This window comes from Amblyomma maculatum, chromosome 11 (assembly GCF_055883805.1).
Source record: "Amblyomma maculatum isolate TAMU_Amacu chromosome 11, ASM5588380v1, whole genome shotgun sequence".
Classification (NCBI taxonomy): domain Eukaryota; kingdom Metazoa; phylum Arthropoda; class Arachnida; order Ixodida; family Ixodidae; genus Amblyomma; species Amblyomma maculatum.
In genome coordinates this window covers 105825873-105850069 of record NC_139354.1, presented here as the reverse complement: position 1 = coordinate 105850069, position 24197 = coordinate 105825873, and the positions used below count along the sequence as shown (strand labels likewise).

General features: G+C 44.7%; 1 long non-coding RNA gene across 4 annotated transcripts in view; it reads right to left on the bottom strand.

Annotated features, from left to right (window-relative positions):
- Window positions 1–3307: 3307 nt before the first annotated feature.
- LOC146174589 (uncharacterized) overlaps window positions 3308–24197 on the bottom strand; it is a 29568-nt gene continuing 8678 nt past the window's right edge. The window contains exons 1-5 of one of the 4 annotated variants that reach the window (XR_014701903.1): window positions 22471–22979; window positions 20462–20548; window positions 17617–17749; window positions 16607–16725; window positions 3309–8053 (exon numbers count right to left, since the gene is read on the bottom strand). This is a non-coding gene — a long non-coding RNA (uncharacterized LOC146174589). Of the gene's footprint in view, window positions 8054–16606; window positions 16726–17616; window positions 17750–20461; window positions 20549–22470; window positions 22980–24197 lie in introns of those variants that run through there. The other 3 variants (XR_014701901.1, XR_014701904.1, XR_014701902.1) reach the window with 3 other exon arrangements.

Sequence of the window (24197 nt, the reverse complement as noted above, 5' to 3'; positions counted from 1 at the left end):
TTGTGGCAAGATCACCTTGCCGAACTGCGAGCACAGAAACACAATGCACCCGTGTACGCAAGGATGACGCCGCTGTTCCACCAGCTCGCAAGCTAGGAATGTGGGCACGCTGTGTGCGTCATAGTCAAACAGATCAAGCACGAGATGGAAAACGTGGCCCAGGTTCACAAGTAAGTTATCATGAATTTATTAGTGATTTTTAAGCCGACATAGCGCCTTATGAGGAATGCTCTATAAAATCTGGCGCCCGCAGTGCCCGACGTGTGGAAAGTGCCGTGTGAGCGCAGCCACCACCGTTCCGTTCCCACGACCGTTACGGCATTCAACTGACACTCAACTGAATGGCCGTTGAAAACGCCCGTGTAACGCAAGTATAAGAGGAGTGTGTTGAAAGATTGGAAAAGTATTTCATCGCTAATGAAGTGCCTCAAGACTGGAAAAGTGCAGTGTTCCTGAGTGTATGCAGCCAGCCTACGTACACGCTCCTATGAAGGTTGCTCGCTCCCACAAGGCCATCAGAAACCCAGCTCAGCAGATGCCTCGAACTTCTGACCGAGCACTACTCGCTCCGGTCATCAGTCTTCGTACAAAGGTACCATTTCTATTGCCGAGCGCAAAAGCCTGAGGAATATGTAAAGGAATTTGTAGCGGCACTGCATCAGCTTGCCGACAGCTGCGATTTCAGCGGTAAGCCCGAAAACAACTTGCGTGACTGGCTGGTTCACGGCATCTACAACAATGTGTTGCGCAGAAGGTTGTTAGAAGAGCCTGACTTGACACTGAAGAAAGCCGTGACGATAGTGACAAGCGTGGAAGCAGCGTCGCGAGGAGCAAAAGAGATGTACAACAATGTGTTGCGCAGAAGGTTGTTAGAAGAGCCTGACTTGACACTGAAGAAAGCCGTGACGATAGTGACAAGCGTGGAAGCAGCGTAGCGAGGAGCAAAAGAAATAACGGGCAGGGCAAGCGATGTAACGATGAACCACGGTACTGAAGGAGCCGAGCGGCCCCGTTGTATTTGTTATAGCAGACCGCATTGTAAAGAAACCTGGAATTGTGCAGGTTTGCGATGTTTCAAGTGTCGACAACGGGGCCACATTGCTCGGAAGTGCAGAAGCAAAGGACTGTCGGTACCAACAAGAGCAAAACTCAAGATAGGGTGCACATGATGGACGCACAGTATGAAGATATTGAAGAATCTGATGTCAGATGAGCGGGGAACCTGTGAACGCTAAGTGAACGTCAGGGAATTACAAACGGAACTGACGAACAAAAGGTTCTTCCCATATTTGTGGAGCTGCAAGTGAAAGGAAAAACAGTGAAAATGGAGTTGGATACAGAGGCGGTGTTTATGGTCATGGAGGAAGGAGAATTTAGAGGGAAGGCCAAGGTCACGGCCAGTTTCGGGAAAAGGATGGCGAAGTAGCCATTGTTTGTGGTGAAAGGGGGCGGAAGAACACGTCTGGGCAGGAATCGGGCAAAAGAGTTTGGCATGCCTCTGGAGCAGCTCGCCAATGTCCACCAGATGAGCAGCAGGGACAGTGTAGATGAGAAGTTTCAGGCCGTGTTTACTGAAGGCCTCGGAAAAATAGAGGCTGTAACGGCAAACATTCATGTGCCAGAAGGTGTGAAACCCATATTCTGTAGAGCATGACATGGTCTGTACCTTTCGCTTTGTTAGACTTGGTCACACAGGAGTTGCTCAGGTAGCAGCGTGATAGGATAATAACTCCAGTGAGCACATCAGAGTCGGCTGCTCCAATAGTACCAGTGTTGAAGAGTGATGGTCGTGCGAGAATTTGTGCAGATTTTAAGCTCACCATTAACAAAGTTGCTAACACAGAGGTGTACCCGGTACCAAGGCTAGACGTGATATGAGCCCAGCTCAAACAGTTGGAGCTGGAACCGACAGGAAGGCAGTATGTCACAATCAACACACATCTCAGCCCATTCCAGTACAATCGGTTACCGTTCGGTGTAGGTTCCACTCCAGCATTGGTAAGGATTAAAACCAGCGGAAAGACGCAAAGAGAGAAGCACACAACACAACGCTGGACTGACAACTGAGTTTATTGCTAAGAAACTGATATTCATATATACCCTTCAGCAAAGAAACAACACATGCACACGTGGCAAGAGAAATAATAAAAATGATAATCACAGGGAAAATTGCCTTAACAGCAAGCTATCTATGTCCGCTGTAAAGAGCTTAGGAACTGAAATTCTTTATCGTACAAGGTAACAGACGTTTCGCTAACACAGGTCTCATCATTTTTAATACTGCGAAAAGCCTCCAGAATTTCACATTGGCTCTTTGTTTTACCCCGTCCCAGGATGACTGTTTCCTTAAGCAGCAGCCTGCATTTACGCTTCCCGCAGTGTTTCAGCAAATTGGCCCATTCGTCGGAAAGTATGGGTCTTTCATGCTCAAGAAGTCCGGCATTTAAGCATGGACCTGTCTGTCCAACGTACATATTCCCGCAGGATAATGAAATGCAATACACAACTTGAGTTGCACAGGGTACAAACTTCGTTTCATGGTTCACCGTGCACTGTGACTTTGCCTTATTGCTAATTCTCGTGCACAAACTAGCCAATTTATGTGGAGCGGAAAAAACCACTTGAACACCTTGACGATTGGCGACCTAGCGTGTGCACGTAAGGCATGATTTCGATCTTTCTTTTTTCCATTTCATCTGTCAGCTTAGTTTGCTTCGTCTTTACTGCCTTCAGCAGTTTTTCAGAGATTCCTTTAATTACATGCACAGAAAACACTGATTGTATTAAACGTTTCTCTTGTTGCAGAAAGCTATCTTGCACAGTGTGAAAGCAGCTTTTCTGCAACGCGTTCTTGAGACACAGGTTAGCTATACTCCTTTTAGTTAACCTTGAATGACATGAGCTGTATGGTAGCAAGGCCTTTGTACGTGGAGCATAGGCCCAGCAAACGTGCCCGCTGTCATGATACGTCAGAACAATGTCTAAAAACCTAATACTGTTGCGGTCTAGTAGTTCGTGAGTGAATGTTAGAGCTTTAGAAGATGATCTAAAGCAGTCCAAAATGTCAGCGGCTGCATCATGCAGATTGTGATCGGAAGGAATATTCAAAAGTACCAAGAAGTTATCAATATATCTGAAGACTTTAGTCACATCCTGGGGGGGGGGGGGGGGTAAAGAGCCAACACAAAATCCTGGAGGCTTTTCACATTATTAAAAATGATGAGACTTGTGTTAGCGAAACTTCTGTTACCTTGCACGATAAAGAATTTCAGTTCTAAGCTCTTTACAGCGCACATAGATAGCGTGCTGTTAAGGCAATTTTCCCCATGATTATATTTTTATTATTTCTATTGCCACGTGCGCATGTGTTGCTTCTTCGCTGAAGGGTATATATGAATGTCAGTTTCTTAGCAATAAACTCAGCTGTCAGTCCAGCGTTGTGTTATGTGCTTTTTTCTTTGTCTGAGTCTTTCCGCTGGTTTTAATCCTTACCAATATGTACCAACTGGCCCAACTCTCCACTCTACTTCCGCTCCAGCCATTTTTCAAAGGGCCATGGAATAACTATAGATTGCAAGGTTGTAAGGGGGTGGTGGTCTATTTTGATGGTATCTTGGTCACCGGGGTAACAGAGCTCGAACACTGTGAGAACTAAGACAGAGTGCTACGCCGGATACAGGACGTGGGTTTTAAGCTCGAGCTGAGGAAATTTTTTTTTTTTTTATTGCAAAAGCAATACTACACCAGGTTTCGGCCCGTTGCGCAGTCCGTGGCCGCAGTCACAAATGACCTTGAACAGCCGCGAAGAACGCTCAGTCACCCGCAGCTAATGCTTTCGCTTCATTTTCGGTTCAGCAACGTCGAACCCTTCTCATTTTTTTTTAACCCAGTGTCGAATACTTGGGTCCCATCCTCGATGTCGAGGGGCTAAGGCCGTCAAAACAGAAAGTGGAAGCTGTGCTTGATGCGCCGGAGCCATCAAATGTGAAGAAACTGCAAAGTTTTTTTGGGCTCATTCATTTCTACGGCACATTCTTGCCAAACTTGTCTTCAACCTCAAATCCTTTGTACGGGCTGCTGAAGCAAGGGACACAATAGAACTGGGGTGAGGAGCAAAAGGCTGTCTTTTTAAAGAGCAAAATCATGTTAGGGTCCTCGACAGTGCTTATGAATTAAGATCCAAAACTACCATTGGTGATGTGTTGTGACACGTTGCCTTATCATGTCGGAGTGGTGCTAGCACACCGGTTTCCACCGTGCCTCGAAAGACCGATAGCATTTGCGTCCAGGAGGTTAACAGCAGCAGAGAGAACTTATAGTCAGATCAATAAGGAAGCATTAGCTGTGGTTTTTGGGGTGGCAAAATTTTACCAGTATGTGTGGGGGAAGTTGTTCGACATTTATACGGACCATAAACCACTGCTGGGGTTGCTGGGACCTAACAAAAAAATCCCACAGACGTGTTCACCACATGGTACCTATTACAGCTGTATTAAGTAAACTTTCATTGTTTATCACTAGTTTTAATTTCAGACAAAATACTACAAAAAAAAGGTAAACAGGACTGTCTAGTCCTCATAAATTTATATATAGGTATGGAAAGAAAAAATTCATTAAAACCTGATAAGCGGTTCCCGAGATACGGCTGCCCAAAGCAGCTGCATCAGCTAAAAAAATTTATCATGAAAAAAAAAAAAAAAATGGCCCTTGTGTTTATCACTAAACAAAACTATAGGTCACTAGCCAAGTCAAAATTTAATGAAAACGTAATGACGTTTTCATTAAACTTTGACTTGGTCAGTGACCCTATATTTTTCTTTATGCCACCACCTGGCCAGATGATGTTTCGTCAAACTCTTGATTACAGCATTTATCACTCTGCCTTTTTCCTCATTATTCTTGTGAGTATTTTGGCTATTAATGCACTTCTCTTAACTGTGAATTTCATGCCTTTGCGTGTATTTGCCTGCCTGGCGTCTGCTCTGCATGTCGCGATGGCATGAGATGCGTGCTTGGCGAAAAGCACTCAGCCAAAAGTGACGAGCATCGATTAAGAAAGATCGCCATATCGTCCAGAACTACAATGCCGCGAAGCTGCTGTGGCGCTGTAGATGCCGCTAGACCATGCCGATCAGTGTCAACTTCGGTGCTAACGCGAGCCTCTGCAGTGCCGGCAGATGCCCCTGGACTAAGCCTATCAAAAATTGTGACATAGGAGCCAACACCAGATGTTGACAGATGGCAGCGCCTTAGTTTGTCCTGCCACACGACAGGTGGCGACTCTTGCTTTGGTTCGGTGCATGAGCCCGATGGAGACGCCACAGTGGGAGCCATGCACTCCCACTCTTGTTTCAAATGGACTGAGAAGCAAAGTGAGTGCTAGTGCCATCTAGTCCATGCGTTTTTACGCAGAAGCGAAAATGAACATTGAAGATAAATGAATCCACCTGCTATAGAAGTGCACGTGAGTGCATCGCAATTTTTTTTTTTCCTTGGGTGTAACATGTTGTGATAGAAATGGTGTTCACATGAGCTGAGCGTTGCAGATTACGACTTTTCAGTAGCTAGAAGGTTTTGCAGGTTTTGTTTAATATGGCTTTCTGTCCCGCAATGAAAAATGCATGTGTACAATTGTACACATTGCACACCAAGGCTGCCTTCTCACATAATGTTGCCATCTTGTTTTATTTCCTTCCAAAGTGGCAGTGCACAACTTATACACACATTTTATGCATTCTAGGTGTGAAAGAGAACACACCGTAAGCTGCCCGAAGACATCCACCACATCGGCCCGAGCTGTTCTGGCCAGAGTAGCCGATGGGAACATCTCAGATGAGCCCTTCTCAAATAATAAATTCGAAGAATCTACCAATAATGTAGTTAGTAAAGCTCAACATCACACAAAAGCAAGCAATTTTGAACTTTTCTTCTAATTTAATTCTTAAATATCTCATTTCATTCTAGGGCGTTTCAAATGAGCATTCTTTGTAAGTAGACCAGGAAAGAAATAAATGCAAGATTTCCGCTCATCCTTCCTTCTGGGTCACGAGCAGCGACCTCTGCTGTCAATTATTTTGCAAATGGATGAGCAGCAGAGTATGCACTCCTTCTCCTGTCATTACTTCCTTTTTATTCCGTTATCTCATTCCTTCACGACAAAATAGAGAAGTTAGAGAAAAAGATGAAAGAGGACGGAAAATGTCATCAGTAGCTTATCATCACAAGCGCAATGTACACGTGGGGTGATATACAGTCTACTTAAGATACTAGACATAACGATATCTTGGTTATAACAATCAAATTCTGGGGATTTATTAGTTTTCCCATTGCCCCTAAGTAAAAATAAACCAGATATAACGATCGATTATCGGTGGTACATCGAATGCAATGATAGCTTTATCGCTGTCCAGTAATGTTTACCACGAAAATTTGCCTGAATGTTTATTAAAAATTAAGCTACTAAGAAGCGAATGACGTGAAAACAACATATGCGGCGAAAACGGATTTTCGCAGTGAAATCCAAGAGCGCGATTGCGTGCGGTTAGGAAATGAGCGCTAGTATCATTGCAGTCGTTGCCTGTTGGCGTGTAAAGGGTGCTGCCGTATCGTAATCCCCATTGCCAATTGTGCGTCCGTGGAAGATGCCGCTGACCGTATTTGCATCTCTTAACAAGAAACAGCAGATTCATCGGGATTTCTGACAGGGTTTCAAGGTTGGAAGCCTCGAGAAAAAATACTGGCATTCCCACTCTACGATCTTAACGCTCATCAAGGCTGAGGATGTCCTGCAGGTTATCCAGTCGCTGATCGGTTTCGCGCATGCAAAAAGTACTGCCGCCAGCATACGCGCTACTGGAAGCGATGCTCACAGTGATCGTCAAGCTTCAGCTGCTGCTCAAGCGACTATGAATTCCGACTTTTTTAAGTATGCTGAAGTTATTTTATGACTGTTAACGTGTACCCTGTAATAAAATGTTCAGTGCTCCTTACGGTGATTATCGTTGTTCAAACCGATTTACTCATCGCTGGCAAGTATGTCAGCCTACATGCACAGGAAAATATGTGGGTGTGGGCTTTTTTTTTCGTTTTTACTTTTTTTTTTCGCCGGCCCAGATATAACAATATTTAGTTATAACGATCGGATTTTCCAGTTTTTTTTAAAATGTTATAAGTGGACTGCACTGTAATAGTTAATAATACTCCAGTGACACAAACAGTTAATACATTGCATATTTTTATATATTGTTACCCACTCGGGTTTACAGGTTATTTCCACGGATATGAGATTTTGTCGATCAGGTTGAAGCATACACCCAGCCACAACTTGACCGGGCGACGCGCTGCCAAATTTGTCGAACTGTAGTTGTGACACATTACTGTAAAACTTGAAATTTTCTCTCAATAGGTGCAGAATCGTGCAATTTCACTCCAGCACATAAGACTCTAAGGCCCCCAGATCCTACTTTGGCATCTATAGAAAGTATCCTCTGTATCCTCATTGCATTAAGCCATTTAATGGCACTGGATGAACTGCCAAGTTTCGGGCCCCAAAGGCACCGGAAGGAATATTTCGTTTGGGCTTTCCAGTTGCTGAGAGAACCATTAAACTTGGCTTCCTTCATCATGATACATTTTGCTAGGATATTACAGGGCACTTTTGGTAACACTATCAGCATAAAAACGCCAAACTCAAGCTTATCCAGATTCGGACCCCTGAGGAGCTTCCATGAACGGTTTCTCATACACGATTAGAATCTTTCCCAAAGCTGTTTCAGTGAGACGTCAGGAAACCCAGCATAAACAAGCAACAGTGCACAACACACCAGACACAAAACAATGTCAGTGCCAGCCAGTTTTTTTGTTACTCCCTCCACCACCAGCCATATTTGATGCTTACCGCTAAGTTAAGAATAACCTCAAGTGGACGTGGTCTGGCAACAAGGCATGGCCAAGACTTGTCCTGTGGCTGCGCACTCACCTGATGACAGGGTTACTGCCTAATGTCACCTTGCTACGATCCCAGCCAGGAATGTGTGATGCAACCAAGGCAACCCTGCACAAATGTACACCTTGCTCAGCACTTGGCTGAAAGTGGGGAAAGGGTGGAAGCAACGTCATCCACTACAGCAGAACACAGGAGTCTCACTCGCAGGAGTGAAACAGCCAAAGCAGGTTGTGGAACAGAAAAATGTGCACTCTGGAGCACATATCACCCTTTAGGAGCCCAAAGATGAGGTTTTCAGTGCAAATATTGCAACCTTGATTAACACAGACTCACATTCTCCAGATCTCATTGAGGTCGAGATTTTCACGCCACAAAATTAAGTTTAACAGACAGCTTGCCTATCATCCCATTTCTGTAAATATTTTTACGCCAAAGGTCAAATGTGGGAAAATTTGCCACTGAAAATTCAGAAAATATCCCATACCTCAGGAGTGAATTTATGAATCAGCCTTGAACTTTTTAACTGAAAGCGCATAAGTTATATAAGGAACCTTTTGAAAAGTCCTACTTATGTTCCATTTATAAATGGAACTAATGTGAAACTAGTTTAAAGGGACACTAAAGACAGCCAAAGATGGTATGAAAATCTAATAAACTACATTTGGTGACACTGTCGCCGCATGTCCGGCAGCAAAAAATCGAATAATTCCTGAGATATTGCGATAAAAAGTTGAGGTTTTTTCTTGTTCCCGCCGGTCGAATTCAAACTGTGGCCTCCAACTACGTAGTTGGAGTTGAGTGACGCACACTATGACGTAAGCGGAGACTCCGTGATAGCTAGCGAGCCGGCGCGGCCCGCGGTGTCGCATCCCTCAAGGGCCAACTTGGCAACAGCGTACTCGCAATGACGGCCTCAACCGAAATAAATAAAACGATGAAGAGAGTAATTTACCGAGCGATGGGCCCATAAAGGAAGAAAAATAAAACATAGAGCGCTTGTAATGCACAATACTTTACATGTTTCTCAAGCTTTTGCGCTCCTTCTTGCACTGTGTATAAACAAACCGAGCCCTCGGTCATCGCAACGCTTCCTGACATGTTTACATACAAATAAGATTTAGTTACCAGCAAAATAGTGTCCTCGCTGCTGCGCCTGTCAGTTTTGAAGCTTCGTCGCACTTTTTTCCTTCAAGGTTTGTGCTACAGCTCCGTGTTCAGCGAAAATTATGTCCACGGTAGCAGAACATGACCGAAGTGCCGGTGCCACTACATTTGCCAGCACTGTGAAATTCCACATGTTAAAATGGATCCAGTGCACAATACAGTGCACATAGGCATCGAGAACATTAGTTGCAAGACGTGAGAGTAGGCAGCATGCGCCGATGATCAAGAAGTTGTAATATTTAGACCGGCAGCAGAAACACTTTATTGTAAATAGGGTCATGACATAAAAACTAGAAATATTTCCAAGGTTGTTGTGGCGCGGCGTAGCCGAGCGGTTAGTGCCGAACGTTACGGAGCAAGCAGTAGCGAGTTCGAGTCTTACCGCTTCTGGCGTTCTTTTTTTTTTTTTTTACAAATCGATTTTTTTTAACCTTTTGTAATGTATTTCTGGTGCTTCGTTAGTTTTAGTTTTTACGTTTTACCCGAGGCCCTTTTTTTCGCCGGGCGACGAGCGCAATATATCGACGCTCTCCTTGGTATGAGCGGCAAGTATGCCCCTTTTGTTTACGACGCCTGCAAATTGCACGTTGAAGGTCTTGTTGACGCAGTATATGTTGGTCAGATGTGCCATGATTTAGCGAACAATTAAATGATAATGCGTTTTTCCTTCGGTACTTAGCATATGTATGCTTTTCGTGGCGTACGTAGCTGCAGTCAAGCGGTCAGGTCGCAGTCGAAGCGGCAACGGCGGTGATATGTTGGCGCAGAAGTGTGAACGAAGGAGTGTGTCGGCGGTAGCGGATTTCGCTCGCTTGTGCCTCCGAATGCTCAAATGGAAACCATCAAGGCGCATCTGTTGCTCCAAGCTCGTAATTCAGGCGCTGCAGGTTCAAACAAACTATCCGAGTGCGCACGAAATGCCTGAGCCGAAACATAACCAAAACTGAAGTGGGCGCCTGTGGCGCCTCCAAGTATATTTTTGTATTTGCCTTGCAACGTTTACGTTGTCTTTTCGCCATCGTTTACGTATGATAAAAGCGTGTTATCATCTTTGAGAAAAAACGTACTACCGCATTCAAACATGCAACGTAATTCGCATTTGTCAGCCTCTGGGATCCCTAGCGCGTCACGCGATCTGTAGTTGCAAGCCTCGGCCGTTTGGCTGTGGTGGCGATACCTGTATTTCTGTTATTCTTCTTTACTACCTTATAACAGCTCTGTTTTCAGTAAGGGTGGTCTTTTTGTAATCAGGAACTGGCATTCTATCAATGCAAACCCACTTCCTTTCTCTCTTTAGTGTCCCTTTAAGAGTGTGCACAGGAAGATTGAGAAGGAGCACAGTGTCCATATGCGAAATTTCTCACGGGGCAGAGAAGAGGAAAGGTGCAATTGTCCTCTCCATGAATCCACCGATGCCACCAGCCAGCAGTTAGCAAAAAAAAAAGCTAGAAATTTCGGGATTTCCGAATATTTGAATGGGACAATGATTACTTGCAAAATTTAAATTGGCAGAAAATCGAACTGAACGAAAAGCAAGCATTATTTCAGCAATATTCAAATTTCAGTAATTCTCAAAAACCCTTTCGAGAACAAAGAAGAGGTAACATACTGAGAAAAATACTCTTGGCGTAGATGATGCATTTCAGTATCCAGTATGTCTAATTTTCTCCTTCAAAGCAGAGGAGCAGTGATTTAACTGATTAGGGTTTCGTGCTGAACGCAGTTCTGGACATATGTCTGCAAAATGACTCAGATGAGTCTACTCAATCCCACTCCCATTCAGATCATGATCAGAGTCCAGAGTGAGTCCAGACTCTTCTTCAAATCACGACCTGGTTTTCGTGATGATAGTTTGTGCCTTTTTTTTTACTCATTTACTGAACGCGGAGGAACCGGAAAGGCTTATTTAACACCATGACAGAGGATGCAAAGGATGCAAGGAGGTTTATTACCGTTGCAAAGGATGGTGGCTTGGCGTCACGCAGTGACCCGTCCCGGGTATACTGTGTGTTCTGAACACGACAAATGCTGCTACAATATACAAACTAAGTTGGAGATGAGGCCTAGTCAAGCCCTTTCAGAATGTACGCCTGCTGACAACCTATAATATTAAACTTTGTGTCTGATACCAAATGGGGCATTTCATTAACACGACAAGTGAGCATCCAATCCAAAGCACAAAAATCGAGGCTTCGTACCTAAAGACAATTACCTTGGTCAAGGCCACTTGCGGTAATGAAAATGCTCAGCTCACTTCGACTAAGTCCGAATGACTCTTGAGCGAAAATTACTGAGCCAAAATGAGCAGAGAATCCACTAGTCGTGGGTCGAGATGAGTGAACCCAAATGAGTGAGTCCAGATGAGTAGTGAGTCTAAATGATTAAGTTAGCCAAGGTGAGTCATGAGTTGAGATGAGCAAGTGCACTCAAATGAGTCGTGAGTCGAAGTGAGTCGATATGAGTGGGCCCATATGAGCTATGAGTGAAAGTAGTCATGAGCAGCAACGAATGGTTGAGCTTAAATTCAGGTGTTCACAGTGAGCGTGAACTTGTGCGAGTCCGACTTTGAGCATGTGGACTGATCGAAAGTTTGTGAGTGAGCACTCATGATTTTGCAAAGGCAGGGTTCTAGGTGGTGCCATTGTAAGGATGGTGACAAAGGTGTTCGGGCGAGACCTATCTTCAGTATGTATTACACATATAAGCATGGTTTTTCTGTGTGCATGGGGTAGTTCACTGGTTCCAGCAGAGAGACTATGTTGGCATGCATCACTTGAAAGACGAAAGCCTAAGTTACGTAATGGGTGTAGTAAATTTAAATAGTTAAACCTCTATGTAGCGACTTTTTTGATATTACGAAGTTTTCGATTTCCCAATGCCACCCCACTGAAATGTGTGCATTTGAAAACTGACCGTGTTGCAGTGGCGGACCTTAATATAACAAACTCAAAGCGAGGTCAAGTGAGAACAGCCACAGTTTTCGGCATAAAGGATGTGAATTTATTTTTGTCTGTCCAAATAGCAAGTTTATTTTGTGTAATTTGTACTTGCCTCTCACACACTGGTATGCAAGAAGATGTACAGTCTACTTTGTAGGTCACTTTCCGGCAATGAATACATAATGAATTTTGGGATTATTTTAATTATGGAATTCATTTTTACAAGAGCACAGTGGTTAAAACATATCACTCCAACACCGCATTCTCTTTGATAAAGTTCTTCTCGTAGTTGTAAATAGACTGACAATGAGCAGTTAAAAAGGAAGCTGCTCACAGTGTTCAGCCTCCTGCCACAGATGCCAAGGTCTGCCAGGTCATGCAAGATTCCAAACATCCAGATTGTGTCTAAGGCCTTCTTAGAATTAAACAGCGAATGAGTGTTGTCGATGTATGATTCCTACACTGAGAGTACTTTCCAGACAGAAGAAATGGTTAGTTACAATGCACGCCATCATGATGACTGTCATGAAGATTCATAGATTCAAGAACATGCATTACAGGATGTTATCAAAAGATTCAAAGAATGTGCTCGTCAAGGCCAAAAACTGCTCGAGGAGGTTGGTGACTACCAGGTTTCAGGGAAAGGCACAACGCTTTTTCACTCCTCTGGTATTTTACCTAATACCCGTATGTTAACAGGTTCTTAAAAGTGCTTCTACAGACTGCTTAGAGAGGTGGGAGAATGTTTCACAGAATATTTCGTCGGGGCCTGGTGGCAATGAGCATTCAAAATGCTGCACAGCTGCAATCTTCTGACTGGCTGATTAATGTATGCGGCTGAAGTGTGTACGGACGATGGGTGCCGCAGGGTGCCACAAACGGTGCGAAGCCCAACAGCACCCGTCAGTGCTGTTTCAACTCCGCAGCATGCAGTAGAAGTTTCAGGAGTACTATTTTGACGACCACTCTTCATACCTTTCCAAACTTCTTTCCAATCCTTTCCAACCCTTCTTCAACGGACTCTCAGAAAGGATATATTGTTATGCCCTATACTACATATAAGATCGAAGCAAAGGATCAAGCAGGTTTTCGGAAAGGTACTCTACCATCGATATCAACCAGGTAATAGAAAGATGCTCTGAATATTGTCAGTCCTTATACATAGCATTCATTGATTACGAAAAAGCATTTGACCCAATAGAAACCTCGGTGGTCATGCAGAAATTGAGAAATCAGGGGGTAGACAAGCCGTACGTGAAAGTGCTGGAAAGTATATGTAGGAGCTGCATATCAACCATAGTCCTGCATAAAGTAATAAAATTCCTATAAAGAAAAGTATTAGGCAGAGACACGATCTCCCCTGTACTATTCACAGCTTGCTTAGAAGTATTCAGAGACATGGAATAGGAGCAGTTAGGGATAAGGGTAGAAAAATTACCTCACTAATCTGTGATTCTCTGATGACATTGCCTTGCTAAGTAGCTCAGGTGATGAACTACAAAGAATGATTGAAGACCAAGACAGGAACAGAAGAAAGGTAGGCTTGAAAATCCAAACACAGAAAACTAAGGTAATGTTCTACAGCCTTGGGAAGGAACAGCAGTTCACAAAAAGGTAGCGAAACAGTGGTAAGGAAGTGGTAAGTATATATGCCTACTTAAGACAGGTAGTAACCGCAGATCCGGACAATGCCAGGGAAATAACTAGAATAAGATTGGGCTGGAGCACATTTGGCAAGTACTTGCAGATTATGACTAGCAGCTTACCAGTGTCACTCAAGAGGAAAATATACAACAGTTGCATCTTACCTGTCCTCACCTATGGGGCTGAAACGTGGAGGCTAACGAAAAGGTTGCTACTCAAGTGGAGGACAAAACAGAAAGCTATGGAAAGAAAAATGGTCGGGGTAACATTAAGAGATACGGAAGCATGCAAAGTGGGTAAGAGAAATAACTCGAATTAATGACATTCTAGTGGAAATCAAGAAACAATGAGCATAGGCAGGGCATGTAGCGTGTAGAGAGGAGAACCGATGGTTGCTTAGGGTAACAAATTCCAAGGGAAGGAAAGCGTAGCAAGGGTGGCAAAAAGTTACAGGTGTATGGATGAGGATAAGAAGTTTGCAGGGATCAAATGGATTCAGCTCGCAAAGGACCGGGTTAACTGGAGAAAAAAGGCACCCCAAACCCCAAAGCAACAGTACAGCAATTGAAAAAAAAAAAAAAAAAAAAAAAAAAAAAAAAAAAAAAACTTTTCTGCTGTGATGTACTTCCTTTGTATCATTGGCTGTCCAGGTTTCATGCACTCTGCAAAGTTAGTACACTGCTTGAATTAGCCCAGCAAGCATCCTGATCAGATATGCTAATCTCAACAAAAAAAAATAAAGGCCTTTGCATTAACACCAAATTCATGTAACAATCTTTTCAGAATGAAGCTACCAGCTTACAGCTCAACTGTGCACTGTGCTTTCAATTTAATTCAATGATGCATAAAAATACTAATGAAGTTACAACCTTATCAAAACTGTCAACTGTAGCAACTAATTTGGCTTTGCTAAGGGCACCTGTAACGTCCCTTCCATGACATTTTACCAGTGTTCCCACTAATATCACAGGCATTACAAATCTGCACAAAATATATCATCCTATTAACATTTCTAACTACGTTCTAATATATCACTCCTTCAGAACAGCCAAGCACACTGCCACTGTATCCAATCGGTCTTCCATTCCGTATTTCCCCCAGACAGGGCACATCTGCCATACACTACTCTGGCAAAGGGAATCACTTGAATAATTTTGATGTCAATTCCTTCATCATCATCATCTTCAGCCTGACTATACCCACTGCAGGTCGAAGGCCTCTCCCATATTTCTCCAATTAACCCGGTCCTGTGCTAGCTGCATCCACTTGACCCCTGCAAACTTCTTAACCTCATCCGCCCACCTAACTTTCTGCCGCCCCCTGCTACGCTTTCCTTCCCTTGGAATCCAGTTTGTTACCCTAAGCGACCATCAGTTATCCTCTCTTCGCACATGTACTGCCCATGTCCATTTCTTCTTCTTAATTTCCACTAGAATGTCAGTAACGAGTTATTTCTCTGACCCACTCTGCACGCTTCCTAGCTCTTAATGTTACCCCTACCATTTTTCATTCCATAGCCCTCTGGGTTGTCCTCAACTTAAGTAGAACCCTCTTGGTTAGCCTCCTCGTTTCAGCCCATAGGTGAGTACAGGTAAGATGCAACTGCTATATACTCTCCTATTGAGCGATACCGGCAAGCTGCTAGTCATAACCTGCGAGTGCTTGCCAAATGCGCTCCATCCCAATCTTATTCTTCTTGTTATTTCCTTTTCATGGTCTGGATCTGCGGTTACTACCTGTTCTAAGTAGACATATTCGCTTACTACTTCCAGTACTTCGCTACCTAATGTAAACTGCTGTTCCTTCCCGAGGCTATTGAACATTACCTTAGTCTTCTGCATATTGATTTTCGAGCCTACCTTTCTACTCTTCCTGTCTAGGGCGTCAATCATTATTTGCAGTTCATCCCCTGAGTTGCTTAGCAAGGCAATGTCATCAGCAAATCGCAGATTACTGAGGTATTCTCCATCTACCCTTATCCCTAACTGCTCCCATTCTAAGTCTCTGAATACTCCCTCTAAGCAAGCTGTGAATAGTACTGGGAAGATTGTGTCTCCTTGCCTAACACCTTTCTTTATGGGAATTTTGTTACTTTCTTTATGAAGAACTATGGTTGCTGTGCAGCCACTATATATATCTTCCAGCCCTTTCCCGTACGGCTCGTCTACCCCCTGATTTCGCAATGCCTGCATCACCGCCGAGGTTTCAACTGAGTCAAATGCTTTTTCGTAATCAATGAATGCTATGTATAAGAACTGGTTATATTCCGAGCATTTTTCTGTTACCTGATTGATTGTATGGATATGATCGATAGTAGAGTACTGTTTCCGAAAGCCTGCTTGATCCTTTGCTTGGTTGCAGTCTAAGGTTGTCCTTATTCTATTAGCGATTACCTTAGTAAATACCTTGTACGTAACAGACAGTAAGCTGATTGGTCTGTAATTTTTAAGGTCCTTAGAGTCCCCTTTCTTATGAATGAGGATAATGTTCCTCCACCAGCCTCAAATGGGGTATATGCAGTATCATCATGTCTAGAGACAGTATGGGGTAAATTATGACAGTTTGCTCCTAATCTAAGCTTTCCATAGAGCTAAACTGCCAGCTACTGAACAAAACACCATTACAGTGGACCTTTTATTTACTGATTTAGAATATCTGCAGCACCTGAAGGTAGGGAGGATACCTTAAAAACAAAAAACATGGTATAAACCTTTTAAACAAAAATGGCAACCTGGCAAGCCATTGCAGGTTTCACAACAGAACCCGAAATTACACTGCAGTTTGGCATTCAGCGGTGTTTTTGGCTCTCCCCCTCCCCATGAGGTCTGAACCCAACCCAACCGCACAGCCATGGTTTGGCTGTTGAAACCAAACCGTGAGCTACAGTGGAGAAGAATCCAACTAAATTGCTCACTTGGCAGAGAGGTCGATGCCAAGTGGTCGTCCATGACGCAGTGGGAGCTCCTGTTCACTTCCTCATCTGCACTGAACAAGAGACGCCGCCTACGTCGTCCCCTCCACACAGGTATAATACTGCAAGGCAAGAAGGCCACAGGTCTCGGATGTGCATGCCAAAAGCCCCAGTGAAATCTGCACTACACAGCCACAAGCATGCCACAGAGTTCTGAAATGGACAACCTTGACAACCTCCTGTTACGGCGAAAATGCACTTAGAATACCACAAGTTGCGGCAATTTATCTGATGAAACAAGCTTTGAGTGCCAAGCACAGCAGCGAATACTTCAGAGCTGTTCTGCAACAATGATTCTTATAGACATATAATGTAGATTAAGTTCGTAATATCCCCGATATCCCTGCCTTCCATCCTCCTTTTGATCCTAACCCAAAGCTAGACTGCCATTTACTGAACAGAACTTCATTACAGTGGACCCTATTTATTTTGACTTAGAATACCTGCAGTATCTATAGGTACCATGGAGAAGGGGGGGGGGGAGGAAATTTTAAAACGAAGAAAGATGGTATAAGGTTTCACAACCGAACCAAAAATGACACTGAAGTGCGGGAGCTCGGAGTTCGCGGCCTAGAGCTCAGACGAGGCCCGACAGCCTAGTAAGAGCCCCCACACATTCAATGCTGTTTTTGCCCCGCCGCTGCTCCCGTTACCGCAGCGCTGCTGTCGACCTTTGCGCCAGGAAAGAGCGTCGTCTGCTACAGAAGTGCGGCGTTCCCCTGTGCTTCCTAACTGCGCTGAAGCGTTACTTGCATTTCGTGACGTCATTATCTGTGCTTTATAAATTTACAGACTTGTGTCCCATGACAGTAAGAGTGATTACTGCTTAGAAATAAATTGGTGTCTGTGATAATTACCACTTTGGGCAGAACAGTCACTTTCTTGTGCCATTTGGTTTTAATGCCAGCGTACATGCATGCAGTGTATACGTGCAAACAATGAGGAGTAGTGACGCATGCTCCAACACTTGAGGGGGATCTTGTCAGTTGCGTAAGGTGACGAGCGATAGGTTGTACACTTCCTTTAGTCGAAAAGTCATCGCCGAAGTAGGTGCAGTCCGCACCGCGTTTCAGAAATAATCGGGGCCTGCATAAAAGAAATCGTACCATGGTAATTCCTGGTTCTAGTGATCGATGACCGATTGTTTTTTAACAGGCAGCGATGAGTTAACGAAATCACTGAAACTAATTGATCGAGAAATTAAAGAAATTGAAAAATAGGATAAAGGGGGTTCAAAGGTGTCAGATGCTCAGAATTTCTGAAAGCCAATGTTTGATGATGCTAATTAAATAAAATTCAGACTGTGCGATGATCAATTAAATAACTGAAATAGCTGAAGAAAAAAAATAAAAACTGCGTTAAGAGGTGTACTGCTCATAATGGAAAGCCAATGTTTGCCAATGCTATTGGATTGCAAAACATTCATTTCTTCAGAAAAGGCAGAATGCAGACGATTCGTGTAAGGTGGCTATCAGTCTATGGCTGACAGCAACCTGAGAAGCCTATTCAATGACCCGGATTTGAACTCCCAGGTCTGAGCTGACCAACACGGCCTCGATGCTAAGTATATCGGTTTGTAAAAATTGTAAAAATAAAAAGTGACAAGCATCGTCCGTATGTGTGAAACGCTATAGCATCTTAGGCGTCCCCCCAATTTTTCGAGCTTCCAAAGTGAACTAGGTGCGTTGCCGGAAACGAGTGCGTGCTCGCTATCCTCACTCCTATTTCAACTTGTTGCATCCAAACAAACGTTTTCTTCATCATTATTTTTTAGTAATAGCAATAAGATACACGCCCTTCCAAAAATGCGAGCCATATGTGTGACGCTTCTGTCCGTTGATGTCGTTTGAACCCGAGGCTTGAGACGATTACCGGACTGTGGGCCTTATAAAGGATCAACACACCTCCTTTTATTGTCATGGACAAGTCTTTCATGCTTTCATAAAAGCTTTTGGCACTTCCTTCACCTCTTCAGTTAGCTAATTTGTAACCGTTTTTGCTGCCAGCTAAAATGGCACGAATCAGCCGGCCTCTTCGTGAAATGAGGGGCCACAAGGTGGACATTTTTCCATGGGTTAATATAGCGCGCTTTTTCTTTTCAGTGCCTTCGTCGTTTTCAAACACACTTTACACCACTTTGCTCACAAATTCAGAAACTTGCCGTTTGTGGTAGACAGTCCCTCCACATTTAGAGGTCCAACAGGCTTTGCATAGTTTGCAAAGTGTGCACAATCGCCTCACCATCTCATAGCAAAGTAATTGTCAGATCCACATGGGCAACGTTGACACCAGTAGTCTGCTGGCAGATATTCCACAACTTATGACTTCGCGGACCCAGGCACTAGCTCTTAGCTTGCATAAAAATAAACCTATGGTCAATGCCCATTTTCATCCAGAGCTGCCGATCTCTAGATAAACCATAAAGTGCTCTTTTTTCCACTTAAGTAGAACCCTCTTGGTTAGCCTCCACGTTTCAGCCCCATAGGTGAGTGCAGGTAAGATGCAACTGTTGTGTACTTTCCTCTTGAGCTATACCGGTAAGCTGCTAGTCAATCTGCGAGTGCTTGCCAAATGCGCTCCATCCCAGAGGGCTATGGAACCAAAAATGGTAGGGGTAACATTAAGAGATAGGAAGCGTGCAGAGTGGGTCAGAGAAATAAGTCAAATCACTGACATTCTAGTGGAAATCAAGAAGAAATGGGCATGGGCAGGACATGTAGTGCGAAGAGAGGATAACCGATGATCGCTTAGGGTAACAAACCGGATTCCAAGGGAAGGAAAGCGTAGCAGGGGGCGGCAGAAAATTAGGTGGGCGGAGAGGTTAAGAAGTTCACAGGGGTCAAGTGGATGCAGCCAGCACAGAACCTGGTTAATTGGAGAAATATGAGAGAGGCCTTCAACCTGCAGTGGGTAGTCAGGCTGATGATGATGATGCTTTTTTTTTTCACCCGTTGATTAAATTTCACTCCGCTGATTTACTCAGTATCTTCCCAACCTCGCTTTGTGTTGTGCCACTGCATATAACTTTGTTGTTGCTTTTTTTATTTTTGCTGTTCTCCATTCAGATTGTACAATAGATGATTAGGGCATATGCTAGTATGCACCACGACTGAGGAGCCATGCCGCCTGCTAGGTTTTAACCACTTCGGTAATTGCATGTTTATAGAATTTCACAATATCCCCTTCCCAGAAGTGCGTGCACACCCTTCATGTTGTTCGCAACAATTTGTCTCTGCGGGGTACCGTTCTCTCCAAGTTGCAAGACAAACGGCCATTTCGTGGAAGAGAGAAGTGTCTCTTCCCCCAGTTATGCCGGTGCCACCTGAAATATTATGGTTCAAAATGCATTGTAATATGGTTGCTCAGTCAATTTTTAAAAAGATAGCTGAAAGACACCACCTACCATCTCAGTGATTCTTTTCGAAATTTTGTACTCGAGAAATAACGTCCGGCAGCACATGGTACTTTTAAATCGCCAATTAAAACTTCTTGGACAGGGCCAGCGCTACTATTGATCTGCAGGGTAACATGTGCCGTAAAGCTGAGAATGCGCAGACACACAGAAAAAAGGATAGTTTTATAAAAAAAAAAAAAAAACAAATGCGCGCAGCTACTGCAGTGCTGGCAGCACTGCCATATCGGCGTACAGCCAGCGTGGCGCAAACTTTGACCGCAGTGCCATATCCGTGCTTTGGCATAAAATGCGGCCGCTTTTGGAGGCGCAGTTCCAGGACTGAAAAGGATCTATAAAAGATGGGCACAGCCACTGCAGGAGAAATTAAACTATAAATTACTCACTTGGAAGAGGTCGATGCCAAGTGGCGGTCCATGACGCAGTGGGAGCTCACTTCTTCATCTGCACTGACCAAGAGCCTATGTTGTCCCCTGCACACAGGTATAATACTGAGGCAAGAAGCCCACAGGTGTTGGATGTGCATAACAACAGCCCCAGTGAAATCTCCACTACACAACCACAAGCGCTCCACAGAATTCTGAAATAGACAACCTCCTGTTGTGGTGCAAGTGCATTTAGAATACGACAGTCTGTGGCAACTCATCTGGTGAAACAACCTCAGAGTGACAAGGGCACCAATGAATAATTCAGACCAGCTCTGTGGCAGATTCTTATAGACATATAAAGCAAATTATGTTTGTGATATTATGACAGGGCAATGAAATGATGCATATTATGATATCTTCACAATTGTATGATGTACACCTTTGAAGTGTTGCCATACATAAAGCATGTGTAAAGCATGCGGCACAAAAAAACAATTAACCGTGTTTTAAAAGTGGGCAAATTAGGTGGACTTGCTATAACTAGAAACCATACCTGTCCTACCCTCACAAAAGTATGGACGAAAAATTTAATTGCAATATGGTGCAGCCATGCCAAGCCCACAAGTTTATGATGACTTAGGAAATAAGCCTACCTGGCAGATAAGAAAAACAATTCCAAAAATGAGGCCTCTCACTACTTGATCAAAAAGATCTAACTTGAACAACTTTGTGGATGTCATTCTAGGGCCCATGTGCAAAACGAGAGGCGTGACATTTACCTGTCCTTGACTAGTTAAAGGAGCTGCATGTCCTTTGCTTCACATACCCAAAGTTACAGCTGTTAGCAATTTGGTGATGGTTTCATCTCTGCTATAGTGACAGCTTCATCAATAAAAGCCTAAACCACACATTAATTGCATATTATGCTGCTTATAGCAACTTGATTTCTTATTACTTAATGCTAGGCATTATACCAAATGACTTAAGCCCTTTCTGTACCAGTGACCGCCTACGATTAATTTTATTTGCAGGCAGAAAGGGAACTAAGCAGAGCAAACACACCAAACACAGAAAAAGTAAACAAAGCAGAAACCGAATCACAAGCAAAATGTATATGCAAAGCACCAATTCACAGTTTTCATCTCCCTGCGAGACACTATGTGCTGAACATCGTGAAAATACTCAGTGAGAGGGAGCACGGAGATGAGGCCCCCGAAGGGGAAAAAAAAAAAAAATTTACAAACTGCTCAAGACTGGCAGCTCTCAGCTACATGCTGGCGCCCCAACTCCCTACACACCCCATACTCAAAGCTACCCCGCGAAGCTAACAGCAAAGGGCCTGTTATATCGTGGAGAAGGCAGTTCGTAAAAATCGACTGCTCTACAGCCGTTCTGTATCCTTTTTTTTCTCTTCCACGTTCGCTCTGCGTGCGCGCGTGCAATAACAAACACTTCGTCGTTATCACAGGGCTACTGCGAGTCCCGCACACTGGCAGCTGCATCTCACTCTTCCTTCTTCCGTAACTCACATGTCACCTTGAGCAGCAAGCTTTCGCAAATAGGGAGAGCTTTTTTTTTTTTCTTTTCTTAAAGAGATGTGTTCGCACCAGTATGACCCTCGCAGGACATTGATAACATGACAAGCAAAGAAGCACCAACACAAGCCATCGGTCAATATACAACGAGAGGAAGAAAGAGACATAACAAGGATCGCCAATAACCGAAGACAATCATTTCTAGTTTCACAGACCTAAGCAGTTAGAACGTCGACTTTTTTAATGACAATTCGCTTTTTTCTTTTATTTTCTTTTTTTTTTCTGCATCGCTGGTGTCCCACGTCCTACAAATCGGCCGCATCGTTTTCAATAGTGCATTGAACTTGTGAAAGTCAAGTGAAAGGCAGCAGTGCCGCTTACGCCCATGCGCTGCCCGTTCTTTGATAAAACGCACTCGTTAAGAGCTATCTGACAGGCTAACATGACCTAAAAATTATCATAACACAGACCAACGTCGAGGTGGCTACTCACGATGAAACACACAAAGCGCAGGAAAGCCATGAAAGGGATAACCAGCTGACTTGACGGCCGAGACATGCAGTCGCAGTGCTGAGGTGCTGACTCAACGTGAACAGGCGATACGTCGCGGCCAGGACGAGACCAACGAGACATCTACGCCACTGTCATTCAGTCAACTTTTTCTCTTGGTGAGGTTCTCTCCGCGCTGCTTCCCGGGAGCATGCAGGCCATTTTTGAAGGCTGCTGTCAGCCTCTCTCACATTGTAGTGCTGCCGCTAATACGACACGACAAGTTTTCATTCTGCTTCAGGCCACTCTATCAAAATCTCTAGCTCATGGCTCTAAGAGCCAAAATTGCTGCAAATGCAAAATGAAGAAACGGCAACAATCTCGCCATCCTCGCCACGATCCCGCCAAAATGCTTTTTGACCAATACCCACTTGAAGAACGTGCCTGCAACCTCGATTTCAATGGGCTCTGCATTGCGCTAACTAGCCGCTATGTAGCGCTAAAAGACATCGAGTGAATCGGGTGGCGGAATCGGCTTCCTATGTCGGCAAGGCACATCATGGCAAGAAATACCCTGTGAGTGTAGTGAGCATCTATGGATCAGCGGAGTCCTCATGGGTGTGCCACTTGTTGTGGGCGTCGTCTATCTGACAGTGACAGGCAGCTACCACGAAGGCAACGCCAGTGTCATGCAATGTGTCGCGACCGAGGTGAGACGCTGGGCGGGCTCCAAGGAAGTGCTGGTGATAGGGGACTTCAATGGACACATCCAGCCGCTAGACGGCTACCAAGATTTCAATGGCGAGCTCCTGCTGCAAACAGCCAATGCACTCTCCCTTGAGGTATTAAACCTCCGCCCGGACTGTGAAGGGGAGTTCACATGGTGTGCAAGGAGCAGCCGCAGTTGCATTGACTATGCCCTCGCGTCCGGCGACCTCTCCCGACGCGTGCACCGAATCCATATTGACGAGGAGGGCACCTTCAGTGCAGGCAGCGACCACAACCGCCTGAAGATCACGCTCACATACTCCGTCTGGCGAGGTGCACGTAGAGAGAATCGGGAACCGGCCCGGCGATACCTGCCTGTGAGAGCTTACGAGCTTGTCGCGGCGGAATTCGAGCACAGTCTGCAGTGCAATCAGGCCACTAGGTACGAGGAGTTCGTCGGGGAGCTGCGTCGTGTGATGCAGAAGCACGAAGTGCGGACAAATTCTCGGCGAGGCGTGCGACGCAAAGGCTGGTGGGACTGTGAGGTGCAGGCGGCGCTGAAGACGCGTCGCGAGGCTAACCGACTTCACCGTCATGCTGTGAAAAGCGGATCGGATGAAGAGTGCCAACGAGCATGGAGTGTGTACCTGCAGTGCAAGCATGCCATGCAGGAGATGGTCCAGCGCAAGATAGCCCAATATGACCACGAGCAGATCAGAGCCATCACAAGCGCAGGTCGCAGTGGTACCAGAAAGTTCTGGTCTTACGTGACATCACTCGACAAAAGAGACACTGCCCCGACAATCAGGGACGAAAGTACTGGTCAACCTGTCAACGATATGTCACAACACCTCACACGACACATGTCGCAGACATACGAATCCCCCCTGCCTCTGGACCCTATGACACGCCACGAACGCTCAGCCCAGCCGGCCCCCAACGAGCCCAAAGGAGGATCCGAGCCTGGGTGGAAGGTCACGCGAGCGGCCTTAGACCGCGCTATATTACGCATTGGAGCGCAC